The sequence below is a fragment of the Macrotis lagotis genome, chromosome 1 (genome assembly GCF_037893015.1).
Source record: "Macrotis lagotis isolate mMagLag1 chromosome 1, bilby.v1.9.chrom.fasta, whole genome shotgun sequence".
In the NCBI taxonomy this organism is placed as follows: Eukaryota; Metazoa; Chordata; class Mammalia; order Peramelemorphia; family Peramelidae; genus Macrotis; species Macrotis lagotis.
This window is the reverse complement of record NC_133658.1, coordinates 394,292,920-394,305,412: the sequence shown is the minus strand read 5'-3', so window position 1 is coordinate 394,305,412 and position 12,493 is coordinate 394,292,920. Positions and strand designations below refer to the sequence as shown.

Here is a 12,493-nt window from a genome sequence, read left to right as displayed (position 1 = left end):
AAATAAACTAAGAAATTAAACTAGGGGAAAGGGGGGAAAGTAGGTAATTGGGAATGGTAAAGGGAGACTGTGAGAATTAGAGTTGTGTCGAAGTAGTTTTTTAAAAAACTAATTCCATGGATTTGTCCAATATTTTGGTGTTGGCTTACAACAAGAAAAGGATAAAAATATGTACTTTTTAAAATTAGGAAAATGATTATAGTATGACACAAGTCTAACTTTCATAATTTTAAGTGTGAATGGTCTCAATAATCCAATAAAAAGAAGAAGACTGGTTCAGTAGATTAGGAGGTAAAGGGAGGGAATGAGATCTGTTATTTATAACCTAGATGAGAAGCATCAAGGCACAGAATCAAAATGAGAGACTTGTCTCAGGTAAAAGAAAAAGAACTAGGAATAGCAATTATGCTATCAGGAAAAGCAACAATAAAAAAAAAATCACAATATACAGACAAACAATGGAATCATATATAGTTATTTGTATTTATTTTTAGGTTTTTTTTTGCAAGGCAATGGGGTTAAGAGACTTGCCAAGGCCACACATCTAGGTAATTATTAAGTGTCTGAGGCCGGATTTGAACTCAGGTACTCCTGACTCCAGGGCTGGTGCTCTATCCACTGCGCCACCTAGGTGCCCCAAGTCACATATATTTAGGTGAACATATGCACCAAATGACATATAGCTTCACAAAGGAAAAGTTAACTCAGTTGTAAAAAAGAAAAACATTGTAACATAATAATACTAAGTGTTTTTAATATTCTGCTTTCAGAGATGTTCAAATTTTACAAGAATATAAACAAAATGAAAAATATAGAACTGGGGGCAGCTAGGTGGCGCAATGGATAGAGCACCAGCCCTGGAGTCAGGAGTACCTGAGTTCAAATCCGGCCTCAGACATTTAATAATTACCTAGCTGTGTGGCCTTGGGCAAGTCACTTAAACCCATTGCCTTGCAAAAACCTTGAAAAAAATATAGAACTGAACAAACTTTCAGAGAGTTTAATGTCCATATGTGAACTTTAAAGAATATACACATTTCTCAATATGGAGAAATTATAAGTAAATATTAAAAGCAGAAAAAAATAGATTATAGATTATGATAAAAGCAAAATAGAATACAGGAAACACAACCATAAAGCATGAACTTAAAGAGATACTTTTTTCTTGAAATCATGAATAATTAGTGCATCAAAGAATAAATCAAAGAAACAATCATTATATGATAGACAATAACAATAGCTATATAACATGCTAAGGTATATCTACAAGCATATGACAAATTAGAAAAAACAAGAGTTAATGAACTGAATATGTGCTAAGTATCTAGAAAATCAGCAATAAACAAATCTAACATGAGTACAAAAGGAGAAATGCTGAAAATTAAAGATAAATTGCAAACCAAAAAACCCAGAACAAAAATATGAGTTCTTGGGAAAAGACATTTACAAAATGGGTAAATCTTTAGGAAATATAATTAAAAAGAAAATGGTGAAAAAAAACAAATGAAAATGGAACAAAATGAAGAAAATAATTTTATAATCCAAGTAGTTATTTGACTTGCAGGATTTGCAGGGATGTGCTAGTACCAACTCATACCAAATATGGAGAGTTGGTTGTTAAATTTTCTTTGAAAGAATTTACACTTTGGAAATCAGCCTTGATATAGAATTTTGTTGATTGCCTAGATTTAAGAAAGTGGTAGAAAATATTAATAATACAGATTAAGCATAGAAATGGATCATATACATTCTGCTGGGTTTAAGATTGAAATTGACCAGATTTTCCTCAAGAGAGCCAGTTGTTAAATAGTTATCAGAATACTAACACATATGCATGGTTGTATTTCAGTGGCTTAAGTTTTCTGGTAGCCCAACCTTTTGAAAACTGAATAGGCAATAAACTAAAAAAACCTCCATTTAATACTATTTTCCCACAAAGTTAATCAGATCTGGTACAATACTAAAGTTTAAAGTAAAGAGCCTAAGCTATATTCTTTTGCCTGGAATGTGCTCTACCTTGTTTAGTTTCTTCCAAAGAACAGTTCTTGTACTATATTCTACAGGTGGAATTTGCTGATCTCAGTTGTTTCTGTTCCCTGAAGTTACTGCATAAATATTTGGTATATATTTCACATTTATTTCTCTCTATGGACATTATTTCCTAGCACTAGAATATAAGTTCATTACAGAAAGAGATTGTCTCATTTTGTCTTTGTATCCATAGTTCTGAGCACAGAACCTGGTACTGTAGTATACTTGATTCTCAAAAAATCTTTCTTGAGGAAGAACTGATAAATTACAATCTACAACCCAGCATACAAAGAATGAACTGGAACTTTGTACATTCTTCTTACTCTTAATTCCTATCTTCTGAATTAGAAAAAAATTGACATATATAATCATTTCCAATGATAATAACAGTATACATTGAAATTTTGCTTTATCAATAGCATGATATTTTTCCCCATCCATATCTACATTTTTATGTTGTTCATTAAAATTTAATTCAAAGAATTTTCATGAAGCTTGACCTGTTCTGTTTAGCAGGTATTTAATCTCACTACTTCTGGATACATGCTGTTGGCAAAACAGTATTCTTGTATGTTGAAGTGAATGCTTAAGCAATTTGAGGACATTTTAATAGTGGCAAGCTGAATAATCAATCCCACTCAAGGGCCAAGATCAATATTATCTCTGAGATGTCTGAATAGTCATTAAAAGTGAACAAAACAGGTCTAGGATGTCATAAAAAATGATGAGGAGGCGCTGTTCTTGACTGAAGCATGATGCTTCTAATGGTTTAGAATACTGAAGCATGATATTTCTAATGGCAGCATTGACTTATGAAGAAAATCAGATTCTTATTAGGGTGCAACTTTCTAATTTGGTTCAGTGAATACATTTAAATTTCATAGGAAATATGGTCATTTCATAATTACATGCAGATTGATAACTGAAACTTTGAATACTTGCAAATGGCACTAATTTTCATAATCTTATTAACAATAACCACCACAATAATAATAAATTATGATGCTTATGATGACAATAATATTTTAAATATTCTAAATATTAACCTCACTTTCAAGGACTGTAGTGATTGAATTTAACCTTAATAATGTGTATCAAAAATTTGTCATCAATAGTTTTTCAGATCAATCTGCTTTCCTACTCTAACTCCCATAAGTAAAGTAAAAAATTATTATCTATATACTCTGTGCCACTTTTAATGGTTAATGACAATTTGTTACATATTATCATCACTTAGTGTTTATTAATTTACTTCTATCTGCCAAGTGTAGTGTGAACCACTGGACTTACAAACAAAAAATGAATGGTCCTTACTCTTCAAGAATAAATAGTTCATTGGGAGACAATATGCACAATTAATTATAAATACCCATATGTTATAAGAATTCATATATTAAGCACACATAAAATAATGCGTAACTATATGAGGGCAAAGGTATGAACAGGATGTGATAAGTTACTTAGTGAATATGTGCTAGGTACTGGGGGTATAAACAATGGCAAAAATAGTCCCTACTCTTAAAAAGCACACAATCTAATGAAAGCTTCCTATATGGGGTCGCAATGGAATTGAGGAAACCAGATATTCTATTTGGTGAAAGTAAGGAGAACAGTTTAGGCATCAGGAACTTCCTGTGTAAAGCCATAGAGACAGGAGATGGAATGTTATATATATGTAAGATGGAGAAAGAAGAACATTTTATTAGACAACTGTGTACTTGAATGTGAGATGTGTGTATATATTATATATATATAATATGCAATATTATATATGCAATATATAATATACCACACATATATGCAAGCAGATATATACATATAATATATGTGTGTGTGTATATATGCTTACTATATATATTTATATGTATATGTGTATACTTGTGCTTATACAAGTATCTGATATTTATTTAGCTCAAGAAAGAAGAACCAGGAGCAATAAAAAGAAGTTGAAAAGCAAATTTAGGTCCAATATCAGAGAGTACTTCCAAAGGGGCAATGAGTGTGTGTGTGTGTTTGTGTGTGTGTGTGTGTGTGTGTGTGTGTGTGTGTCTATGGAAAGTAAGGTAGGTAGGTTGGCACTAGATTGTGAAGTGTTTTAAGTAACAGAGAGGTCACTCAATCCTCCGAGGGAAGGCACTAAAATTAATAGACAGGGAAAAACTTCTTGCAGAGTGTGGGATATTAACAGAGAATTGAAGGACTCTAAGGAAGTTAGGTCATGGAGCGGAGGAATTTATATATGTTCCTAGAAATAATAAGGCAACCAATGGATTTATTATGTATAGTAATGGCATGGAATGTTTGTGAGTGTGAATATCTACATACATGTATGCACATTTCACTGCCTAGATGTTAAGGGAGTTAATGCAAATAGTATTCTCTCTATTTGGCAAATAAAAAATTGAGCTTCCAAGAAGTAGTGATATAACTAAGGTCTAAGGTCTAAAAGTTTCAGTTAGAACTGCATATACGTCTTTTGACACTTAATCTATCCCTATACTATGAAAGGCAGCCAGTTCAGTGGAAGTAGTATGCTATCTTAATATTGTGGTGTTCCAAAAAGAATATGAAAGGATGTTATTTTATAAAATTGCAGAATTTAAATCATAAGCATCTTTGGTAGCCTATCTAGCCCTACTCAAGAAATCCTAATTATCATATTCTCGACACATTATCTTCTAATCTCTATTTGAAGAACCCCAAGTGCTTGTGGGTGTACCATCTCTCAAAGATGCCTATTCTAATTTTAGAAATTTCTAATTGCTATCAAACTCTTTTGAGACATTTTTCAGTCATGTCTAACTCTTCCTGATGCATTTGGAGTTTTCTGGGCAAAGATACTGAAGAGAGTTGACATTTATTTCTCCAACTCTTTTTAAGGATGATGAAACTGAAGCAAATAGGGTTAAATGACTTGCCCAGGAGCAAATAACTGGTAAATGACTCAGACCAGATTTGAATTCAGGAAGAAGAATCTTTCTGACTCCAGGCCCAGAATTCTATCCATTGTGCCACGTAGTTGCCTCTTAGGAAATACTCTCTAATCTTAAATCCAAATTTCCTTTTTGTCAACTCCTTCCTGTTCTTCCTGCTTCCTCCTTCTTGAGTAAAATAGACTAACCCTAATCATTCCTAATATCTCCCCTGAGACTTCTCTTTTCCAAGTTTAACTCATGTTCTTTCAAATGATTCTTATATGTCAAGGAGTCAATGGTTTTAACCATTCTGGTTGCCCTACACATTCTTGCTTAATAATGTACTTCTCAAATCTTGCTGTGCAGTTCTACTTTTAATTCTATAGCTGGAACTATAGTGTAATTTCCTGATCATGAAAATTATTCTTGTAAAATCTTTATCTTATGGTAGATTTATGCATACAGTGACAAAATTAATATGGCCATTCTACAGTTCCATACTAGTCAACAGTTTTATAGGGAATAGTGAACTTGGAGGAGTAATAATGACTTAGCAGGGGAAGGAGTGGCTTCATATCCATCCTCATGGCTCCCCCAAACTCCAAGAAGCAAAATGATAGAAATCCAAACTGGAATTTCCAGCAGCTAAAAAGGATTTTACTTGCCACTTTTGGGGAATGAAATTCCTGAAAACCTCAAATAATTCAAACTGAAATTAAGGGAAATTTCATTAACTCTTTCAGGCCATGAGGAAAAAGCTCCTAGCTTTCAATATGGTTTTTCATTCAATAGATATGGAAAATTTAATTTCCAAAGTCTTCAGTGAATGTCATGTTTACAGAGAATGTCCTCTCTTGCTTTTACATAAAAACCAAGTTTCTTTGCAAATTTTATCTTATATTCCCTACTTTTAATTCCTTCCTCTTTACTCTCAAAATTATTATTTTACATTTATTGCTTTTCCTTCCTTGTCCTCCCCCCAAAAAATATCTTGATAATGTTGTGAAGGGGGGAAAAAAAGTAAATACTATTGATTTTTTTCTGATAAGGAAAAGCTTTTTGAAGAATGTTTGAAAAAATGAACTATTCTCACAAATCAAGATAGTGAAGTTAACTCAGAAAAGCAAATCTTCAAAAGTTATACAGCTCATCTTCAGGATCTCAAATTTCTATACATTATACATCAAATTGAATATTTCCCCCCAATATTCAATAAGTCTGTTTACACAGTTTTTTAAACATTACTAATCAATAAATATTTATCATTAAGATGTTTCCATACAAGGACATGTATATAAAGACAGGAGAAGACATAGTCTTTACCCTTGATAATCATATAATCTGACTCATCTAGTTTTTTGTCCCCCTATTTTCTTTTTCTTTATTCCTATCTTACAATAGACTTTCATTTTCCTATGGACTAATGTAATGGAATGCATACCTGCTGGTCTATTAACCTGATATTTCTTTAAATTAATTAAAACTAAAGGAATTCCCAAAAGCCATTTCTCTGGACTCCCTAGATAAATTAAAATCTTCAGTAGAGCATAAATTAAAGTAACAATTTTTCTGCTCCCTCACTTTTATCTCTTCTGCCAAATGGTTATTAAGTGTCTACATCATAGGTGCTTAATGATTGTTTGTTGAATAAATTTTCTTTCTTCAAGGCTGTGCTCAGTTCCCACCTCCTCCAAGAAGCCTTTACTAATCCCTTAGCTGAAGCTTATCTCTCCTAGAGGTACCAAATGGAATGGGAAAAAGTACTAAGTGTGGATTCAGTGAACATTTATAAATATCCCAATTTTGCCACTTAGTGGTAAGTTTGATTGTGGACTAGTCATTTAATCTTTGTGTGCTCCAGTTTTCATATCTATAAAATGAGGGGGCTGGTGGTTAAGTGATCCCCAAGTTTCTATCTAATTCTAAACTCTGATTCTAAATTGCCATTTGGGAAAATATACCTGGAATTTGGAATCAGAGGACCTAAGTTCAAATCTTGTTTCTATTAACCTATTATCTGTGTGACTATGGACAGATCATTTAATCTACAGTTCTTGTTATCTTATTCCTAAAAGGAGGACATAATATTAAATAGTCTCCAGGACCCTTCCAAACTTCTAAGTCTATAATTCAATAATCTGCTATCACTACCTTATATGATCATGATTTATATAGTTATTGTACTCTTTTTTTTTTTAGGTTTTTGCAAGGCAAATGGGGTTAAGTGTCTGAGGCTGTATTTGAACTCAGGTACTCCTGACTCCAGGGCCAGTGCTTTATCCACTACGCCACCTAGCCACCCCTGTACTCTTTATTTTGCAAGAATTTTTTTATTTTTCTTATTTGCATCCTCAGAATTTTTCCTTTTACACAGTAACAATAAAAAAGTTTTCAGAACTTAATTGAAATGATTGTCACGCTGCTGTCCAAGCCTCAGGTGCTGAATATTGGGTTGGAGGAAGCCTAGTCCTTCTGTTTGTCCTCATTAAAAAAAATCCATTTTTCTTTTTTAGGTAATTGGGTGGTTCATTACATCAAAGGTTAAACTCCCCCCCCCATTCCATTCTCCTTCCTAGAAAAAACATGTCTTTTAATTTGTTATATTGCTGGAGGACCAGACTTTCCAGGATCATCTTCCAGTGCTTCCACTAACAACCCTAGGCTTTTCCCAGAATGTTTTATTTTGATGAGTCCTTTTGGTTTTCCTAAAATGTAATCCTTTGAAATTTCAGTTCAAACCGCCCTTTTCCTGACTATCCCACTTTCAATTTATTCCTCTTATTTCTGAAATACTAGAGAATTAAAAATTTATCATTCACTTAGATAATATTCAGGAATTGTGCTTTGCAGCATTTCCTTTTGTTTTGAGTCCTATTACAATAATAAATTACATATGTATCTACATATCTATCACTTTGAGATTACAAAGTGATTCAGTAACAACTGTGAGATAAAGACCACAGATTTATAATTTAAAGAGCCCTTAGAAAAAATCTATTATAATTTCTTCTTTTACAATTAAGCATACTCAGGCCTTGGCAGGTTAAGTGACTCGCCTAAGTTCATACAGGTAGAAATGTATGTTGGGACTTAAATGATGGGACTTAAATGCGGAGCCCCTTCTTTTCATGCAGTTTTCTCCTACGTTACTGTCTTAACTTCCTTTCACAGTTAATAAACTTATATTTTTTAACTTTTCAAACGATTATAGCATATTTCCGTAGACCTGCGGTACGCTCCTTCACGACAAAAATGGTGTCTTATTTATCTTTGCAACCTCTCCAAGGCCTTGAACATAGTAGGTGCGGATAAATATTACTGGATAGACTGATGGAGGAAATAAGTTCCCATCTTGTAAGCCCAAGACAGTTTCTAATGGAAAAGAGAGAATCGGACGTCTTCTTAAAGGAAAGGGGAAAAGTCCATAGGTGAGGAGGACCTTAAGGGAATTCAATATACGCAATGATGAGGATACCCCCTCCCCCTTCAAATTTTCTGTTCGGTTGGGGTCGAGGATGGGTGGGAGAAATGAGGGAGCCGGCGCTTGGAGGAAGGGACAGGCAACAGAGGACGCTTGGAATTTGTCCCCTTGGCAGTCAGAAAGCAGCTTCTTGGCTTCCTCATCTTGTGGCTGATCCTGCGGAGTGGAGAGGGGCCCCTCCCCCCTCCCTTTCTCTGACTATATTCTGCAGGGGGGGAGGGAAAGGCTGGAATCTGCACATCTAGCTTCCCCGAGCCGCAGCCCGGGTCCTGCGCCCTTCGTCCATTTCTCCCTTGGTACTCTTTCGGTTCCTCCTCGCAGGAAGATTCTCCCTTCCTCCCACCCCCATCCCTCCTTCGCCCTCCTACCCCGCTGGCGCGCGCACAACGGGACCCCGGCACGTGGGCGCGCGGGAAGAGGCGGCGGCAGTGCTGGTGGCGGCGGCGGCGGCGGCCAAGGCTGCTGCTGCTGCTGCTATTGCCCAAACCCGCTCGAGCCTAGGCTGCTGCCGCCCTCTCTGTCTCTAGCCGGAACCCAGCAGAGCATCAAGGGAAACAGGGATCTGGGAGAGAACAGTGCAAGCACAGAGAGGGGGAGGGAGAGAGAGAGAGAGGACATCGTGGAAAGGGGGATTGGGGGAGGCGGGTGGGTAGGGGAGGGAGAGCCCTAAAGCCCGAAGCCTGGGAGCAAAAAGGAGAAAACCCCGCTCTCCGGCCCCCGCCCTCCTTCCCCGCCTTTCTTTCTCCCTCCCTCCCTTCTCTCCCTCCCTGCCTCTGCCTGTCTGCCGGAAAGCACGATGCAGCGGCGCTCTGGGTAGGCGGCGGCCGGCGGGAGCGGACAGAGGTTTCCCCGCAGCTGTCAAGGCGTCCGGCTGCTCCCTTTGGCAGGGGCCTGAATTCAGGGGGCGGCCGGATCGCCAGCCCCGGGCTAGAAGCTCCTGGAGGGCTTGGGAGCCAGAGTCGCAGCCAGAGCCAGAGGAAAAGAGCGTCGGTGCATCCAGCCGGGTGCTTAAAGTCCAAGGAGAGTTGGTGCTGCTGGGGTCCTTCACCCGCACCCCCGCCCCGCTTCCCACCCAACTTCATTCCCAGCCCCTTCCTCCCTCCTCCTCCCCCCTCCTCCTCTCCCTATGCTGTGGCTTCGCTGACTCGTCCAGTGGAGGGATGTGCTCCCGGCCGGGCTGCGCGCTCGCTGCCTCTCCCCTCATGGGATTGCCTGCACAGAAAGGCTGGAGTTGGAGCGCTTAGCTCCCGCGGAGCCGGGAGAAGAACGGAGGGGGAGCAAAAATTAACACACAGACATACACAGAGACCCACACAGTCCTTCCGCTGCACTTGCTGCTTGCCCTCCAGTCCCGCGAGGGGGCGGCTCCGGCCGGCGCCCAGACCAAGGGGTGAGTAGCTCGCCGCCGCGCCCAGTTCCCCACTTTAGCGCGGGCACGGTCTCTCTGAAGTTGACGGCTTGCTCCTTCCCAGGGAAGGGGACACGAGGCTCGATCCAGTGCCCTAGAAGGGCAACCCACTCTTGGGTTCGGGTCACTGGGGAAGTTGTGGCTTTCTTCGTGACTGGCAGACTCGCGGAGCTCCAGCTCCATCAAAACCAGCCATCTCGATTGGTTTCCAAGAGTTGTCCCCCTCCCCCCTCGTATCCCAATGCCGAAGCGGGCTTAAGCAAGAAATGGGGAGCAGAGGGAGAGGGGCACGCAGCGCTCTGCTCGTAGGTTCCTCTTCACTGCATCTTGAGGCAGGGGATGCCCATGGCAGGTCGTTTTCCCCTTCGCATTTGTCCGCAGGTTAGCAGGTGCAGAATCAAAGCGCTTAGATTTCGGCAGGGATGGCTGCTAGGGCGCGGGAGGAGGCCTCGTGCACTTCATTAAAGGAGCTTTGAGCAGCTTGAACATTAACAGCAGAGCGTGTGTGAGTGTGTATGCACTGGGGGAGAGACCGGAGCGGCAGGAGGATACGCGCGTGAAATTATTCAGCTACAGGAATAGAAGACACATCCCTGAGCAGGCAACTCTAAAAAATCCAAGACCTGGAAGGGAGAAACGGGGATAACATTGACAGCTCAGGGTTTGAGGATAAGAGGGTGGAATACACAGTGGAGCTGCAGCTGGACAGAGCTTGGCGAGGACTCTGAGCATCCAACAGGTGACTGCTGGACCAGTCTCTTTGTGACTGGGTGCGGGGGAGGGAATCCTTGTCTCTAACCCCCTCGAGCTTTTTTGCTGTTACTGCTCTGGGTTAAGATATCTCTAAACATTATGGGGTAAGGAAATGCGCTTCCCTTCTCCCTGTGGTTTTATTAGCCTGTCCGACTATGTGTGTGTGTACATGTGCGTGTAAATTTTGTGCTTGTGTGATGTTGGTGTGTTTATGTGTATGTGAGAGACTACGAGCACCATCCCAAAATGCAATTGCCTTGATGCCTCTTTGGGGAAACAAGTGAACTCTGTTGTGGTCCTCTTTGTGTGGCTGTTAGAGGATGTGACTGAACTTCAAGGCAATTGAGGCCCCATTCAGAAAGGATTCTGCGGACTTGGCTAGTCCCTAGTTGGAATGGGCAAAATGCTGCTTCCCTCGGGCACGCAGACTAGCCCTTCCGCGTGACCCTGGCTCCCAGTCTTCAAGAGTTTAAAGGTCTAAGGCTACCTAAGAGCCAAATCTTCAAGAAAGCTGCAGAGAATTCCTCTGTCTTGTCCCTTCTTTCCTCTTTTCACCAGCAATGGTTACAGCTAACCCCCACCCCGCCCCCTCGCTCCAAATCCCAAGATACTTGCAGATATTTGAGTCTGTCTGTGTGTGTGTGTGTGTGTGTGTGTGTGTGTGTGTCTGTGTGCATGTATGTGTCCTGTGTTTGAGAAAGGCTCAAGTTGGTTGCTTGATCAGACAGAGTTTGGTGAGACATTAAGTTTTACTACTCTAGAGTCGGGACGGAAAGTGAAAAAGCAGTTAGAAAGATATACAGAACCCTAGACTACTTTTATAGATTGGTTGCCCCTCAAAGTCAACAGACTACTAGAGTGTAGAGAGCTATGGATTCAAGTTCTGCTCCAACACGAAGTAGCTTCACCGTGGACACATCTCGGACTTCTTAGAGTTTCTCTTTGTGTTATTTGTGGATAGTGATTTCTACCAGAAGGTGATAATAGATCTCAGTCATAGGGAAGTACGAACCGTCATTTCTGTTCTTCAACCCGTTTTCGCCCCTGTCGCTTTTCTTCAATTTTATCCTTTCGAGCCTGCTTCCCTTTCTAATAGCACATTTCCATATCCGACCTTTCCTTTTATCTACTCCCCCCCCCCCGGCCCCGCCCTCCGAAAAAGGCTCCGAGGTTGAGCTTCCAGTCTAATGTTCAAATGGTATTGGCTCTTTGACTAGGAGCTAGTACGCAGTATTAGCATGGGGCTCACGCATTCATGAGAAACGTGGCCGCTGTTGGTGTCTTGTTGGCAAAGGGGCCTGGCGGAATCTGGCCCCTGGTGCGAGCTAAGAAGTTGAGAGAAGGTCTGAGGGCCATGGATACTGTGTCGATAGGAAAGCAAAAGATCGGGAAAGGATAGATTGGAGATCTTGACAGTCAGAGCTTGTGGACTTTTTTGTTTAATTTGTATAAACCAAGCCGAGGTTCTGAAGAAGTGAACAGTTTCTGTTTCTTCTGAGGCTAGTTGCTGCTACTGTTTGCTTCACTAGGGAGCCGTGAATTACGCGGAAACTATCCACTCTACTTAGGACTGAAATTCATTGGATAAAGACAGGAATTGAAAGTTTAGCTCTTGGTAAATTCACATAGAGACAGGCATATCCCTTTTCGTCGAATTTCTGTGAATAAATGCATATCAGGTAAATATGCTTTTAATCATTAAGTGACTGATTCATTCACCCATTCATAAATTTGTTCACTCAAGGAACATTTATTAGGCACCTACTGTCTGCATAGTGCATAGGACTATGAACTGAGTTTCTGGCATCACAGTACGATATAGTAGAGTGTATTCATGATAACCTTGTAGGAATTTTTTTCTTGATTTGTTATAATTTACCCTTCCACCTAAGGTGTTTTGATATA

The 12,493-nt window shown here is 39.8% G+C and overlaps 1 protein-coding gene across 4 annotated transcripts in view; it reads left to right on the top strand.

Moving 5' to 3' along the window:
- Positions 1-9,550: 9,550 nt before the first annotated feature.
- SGCD (sarcoglycan delta) overlaps positions 9,551-12,493 on the top strand; it is a 1,459,164-nt gene continuing 1,456,221 nt past the window's right edge. For 3 of the 4 annotated variants that reach the window (XM_074212535.1, XM_074212534.1, XM_074212532.1), the window contains exon 1: positions 9,551-9,817. The gene's annotated coding sequence lies outside the window, so the exon portion shown is untranslated. Of the gene's footprint in view, positions 9,818-10,313; positions 10,575-12,493 lie in introns of those variants that run through there. The other variant, XM_074212533.1, reaches the window with a different exon arrangement.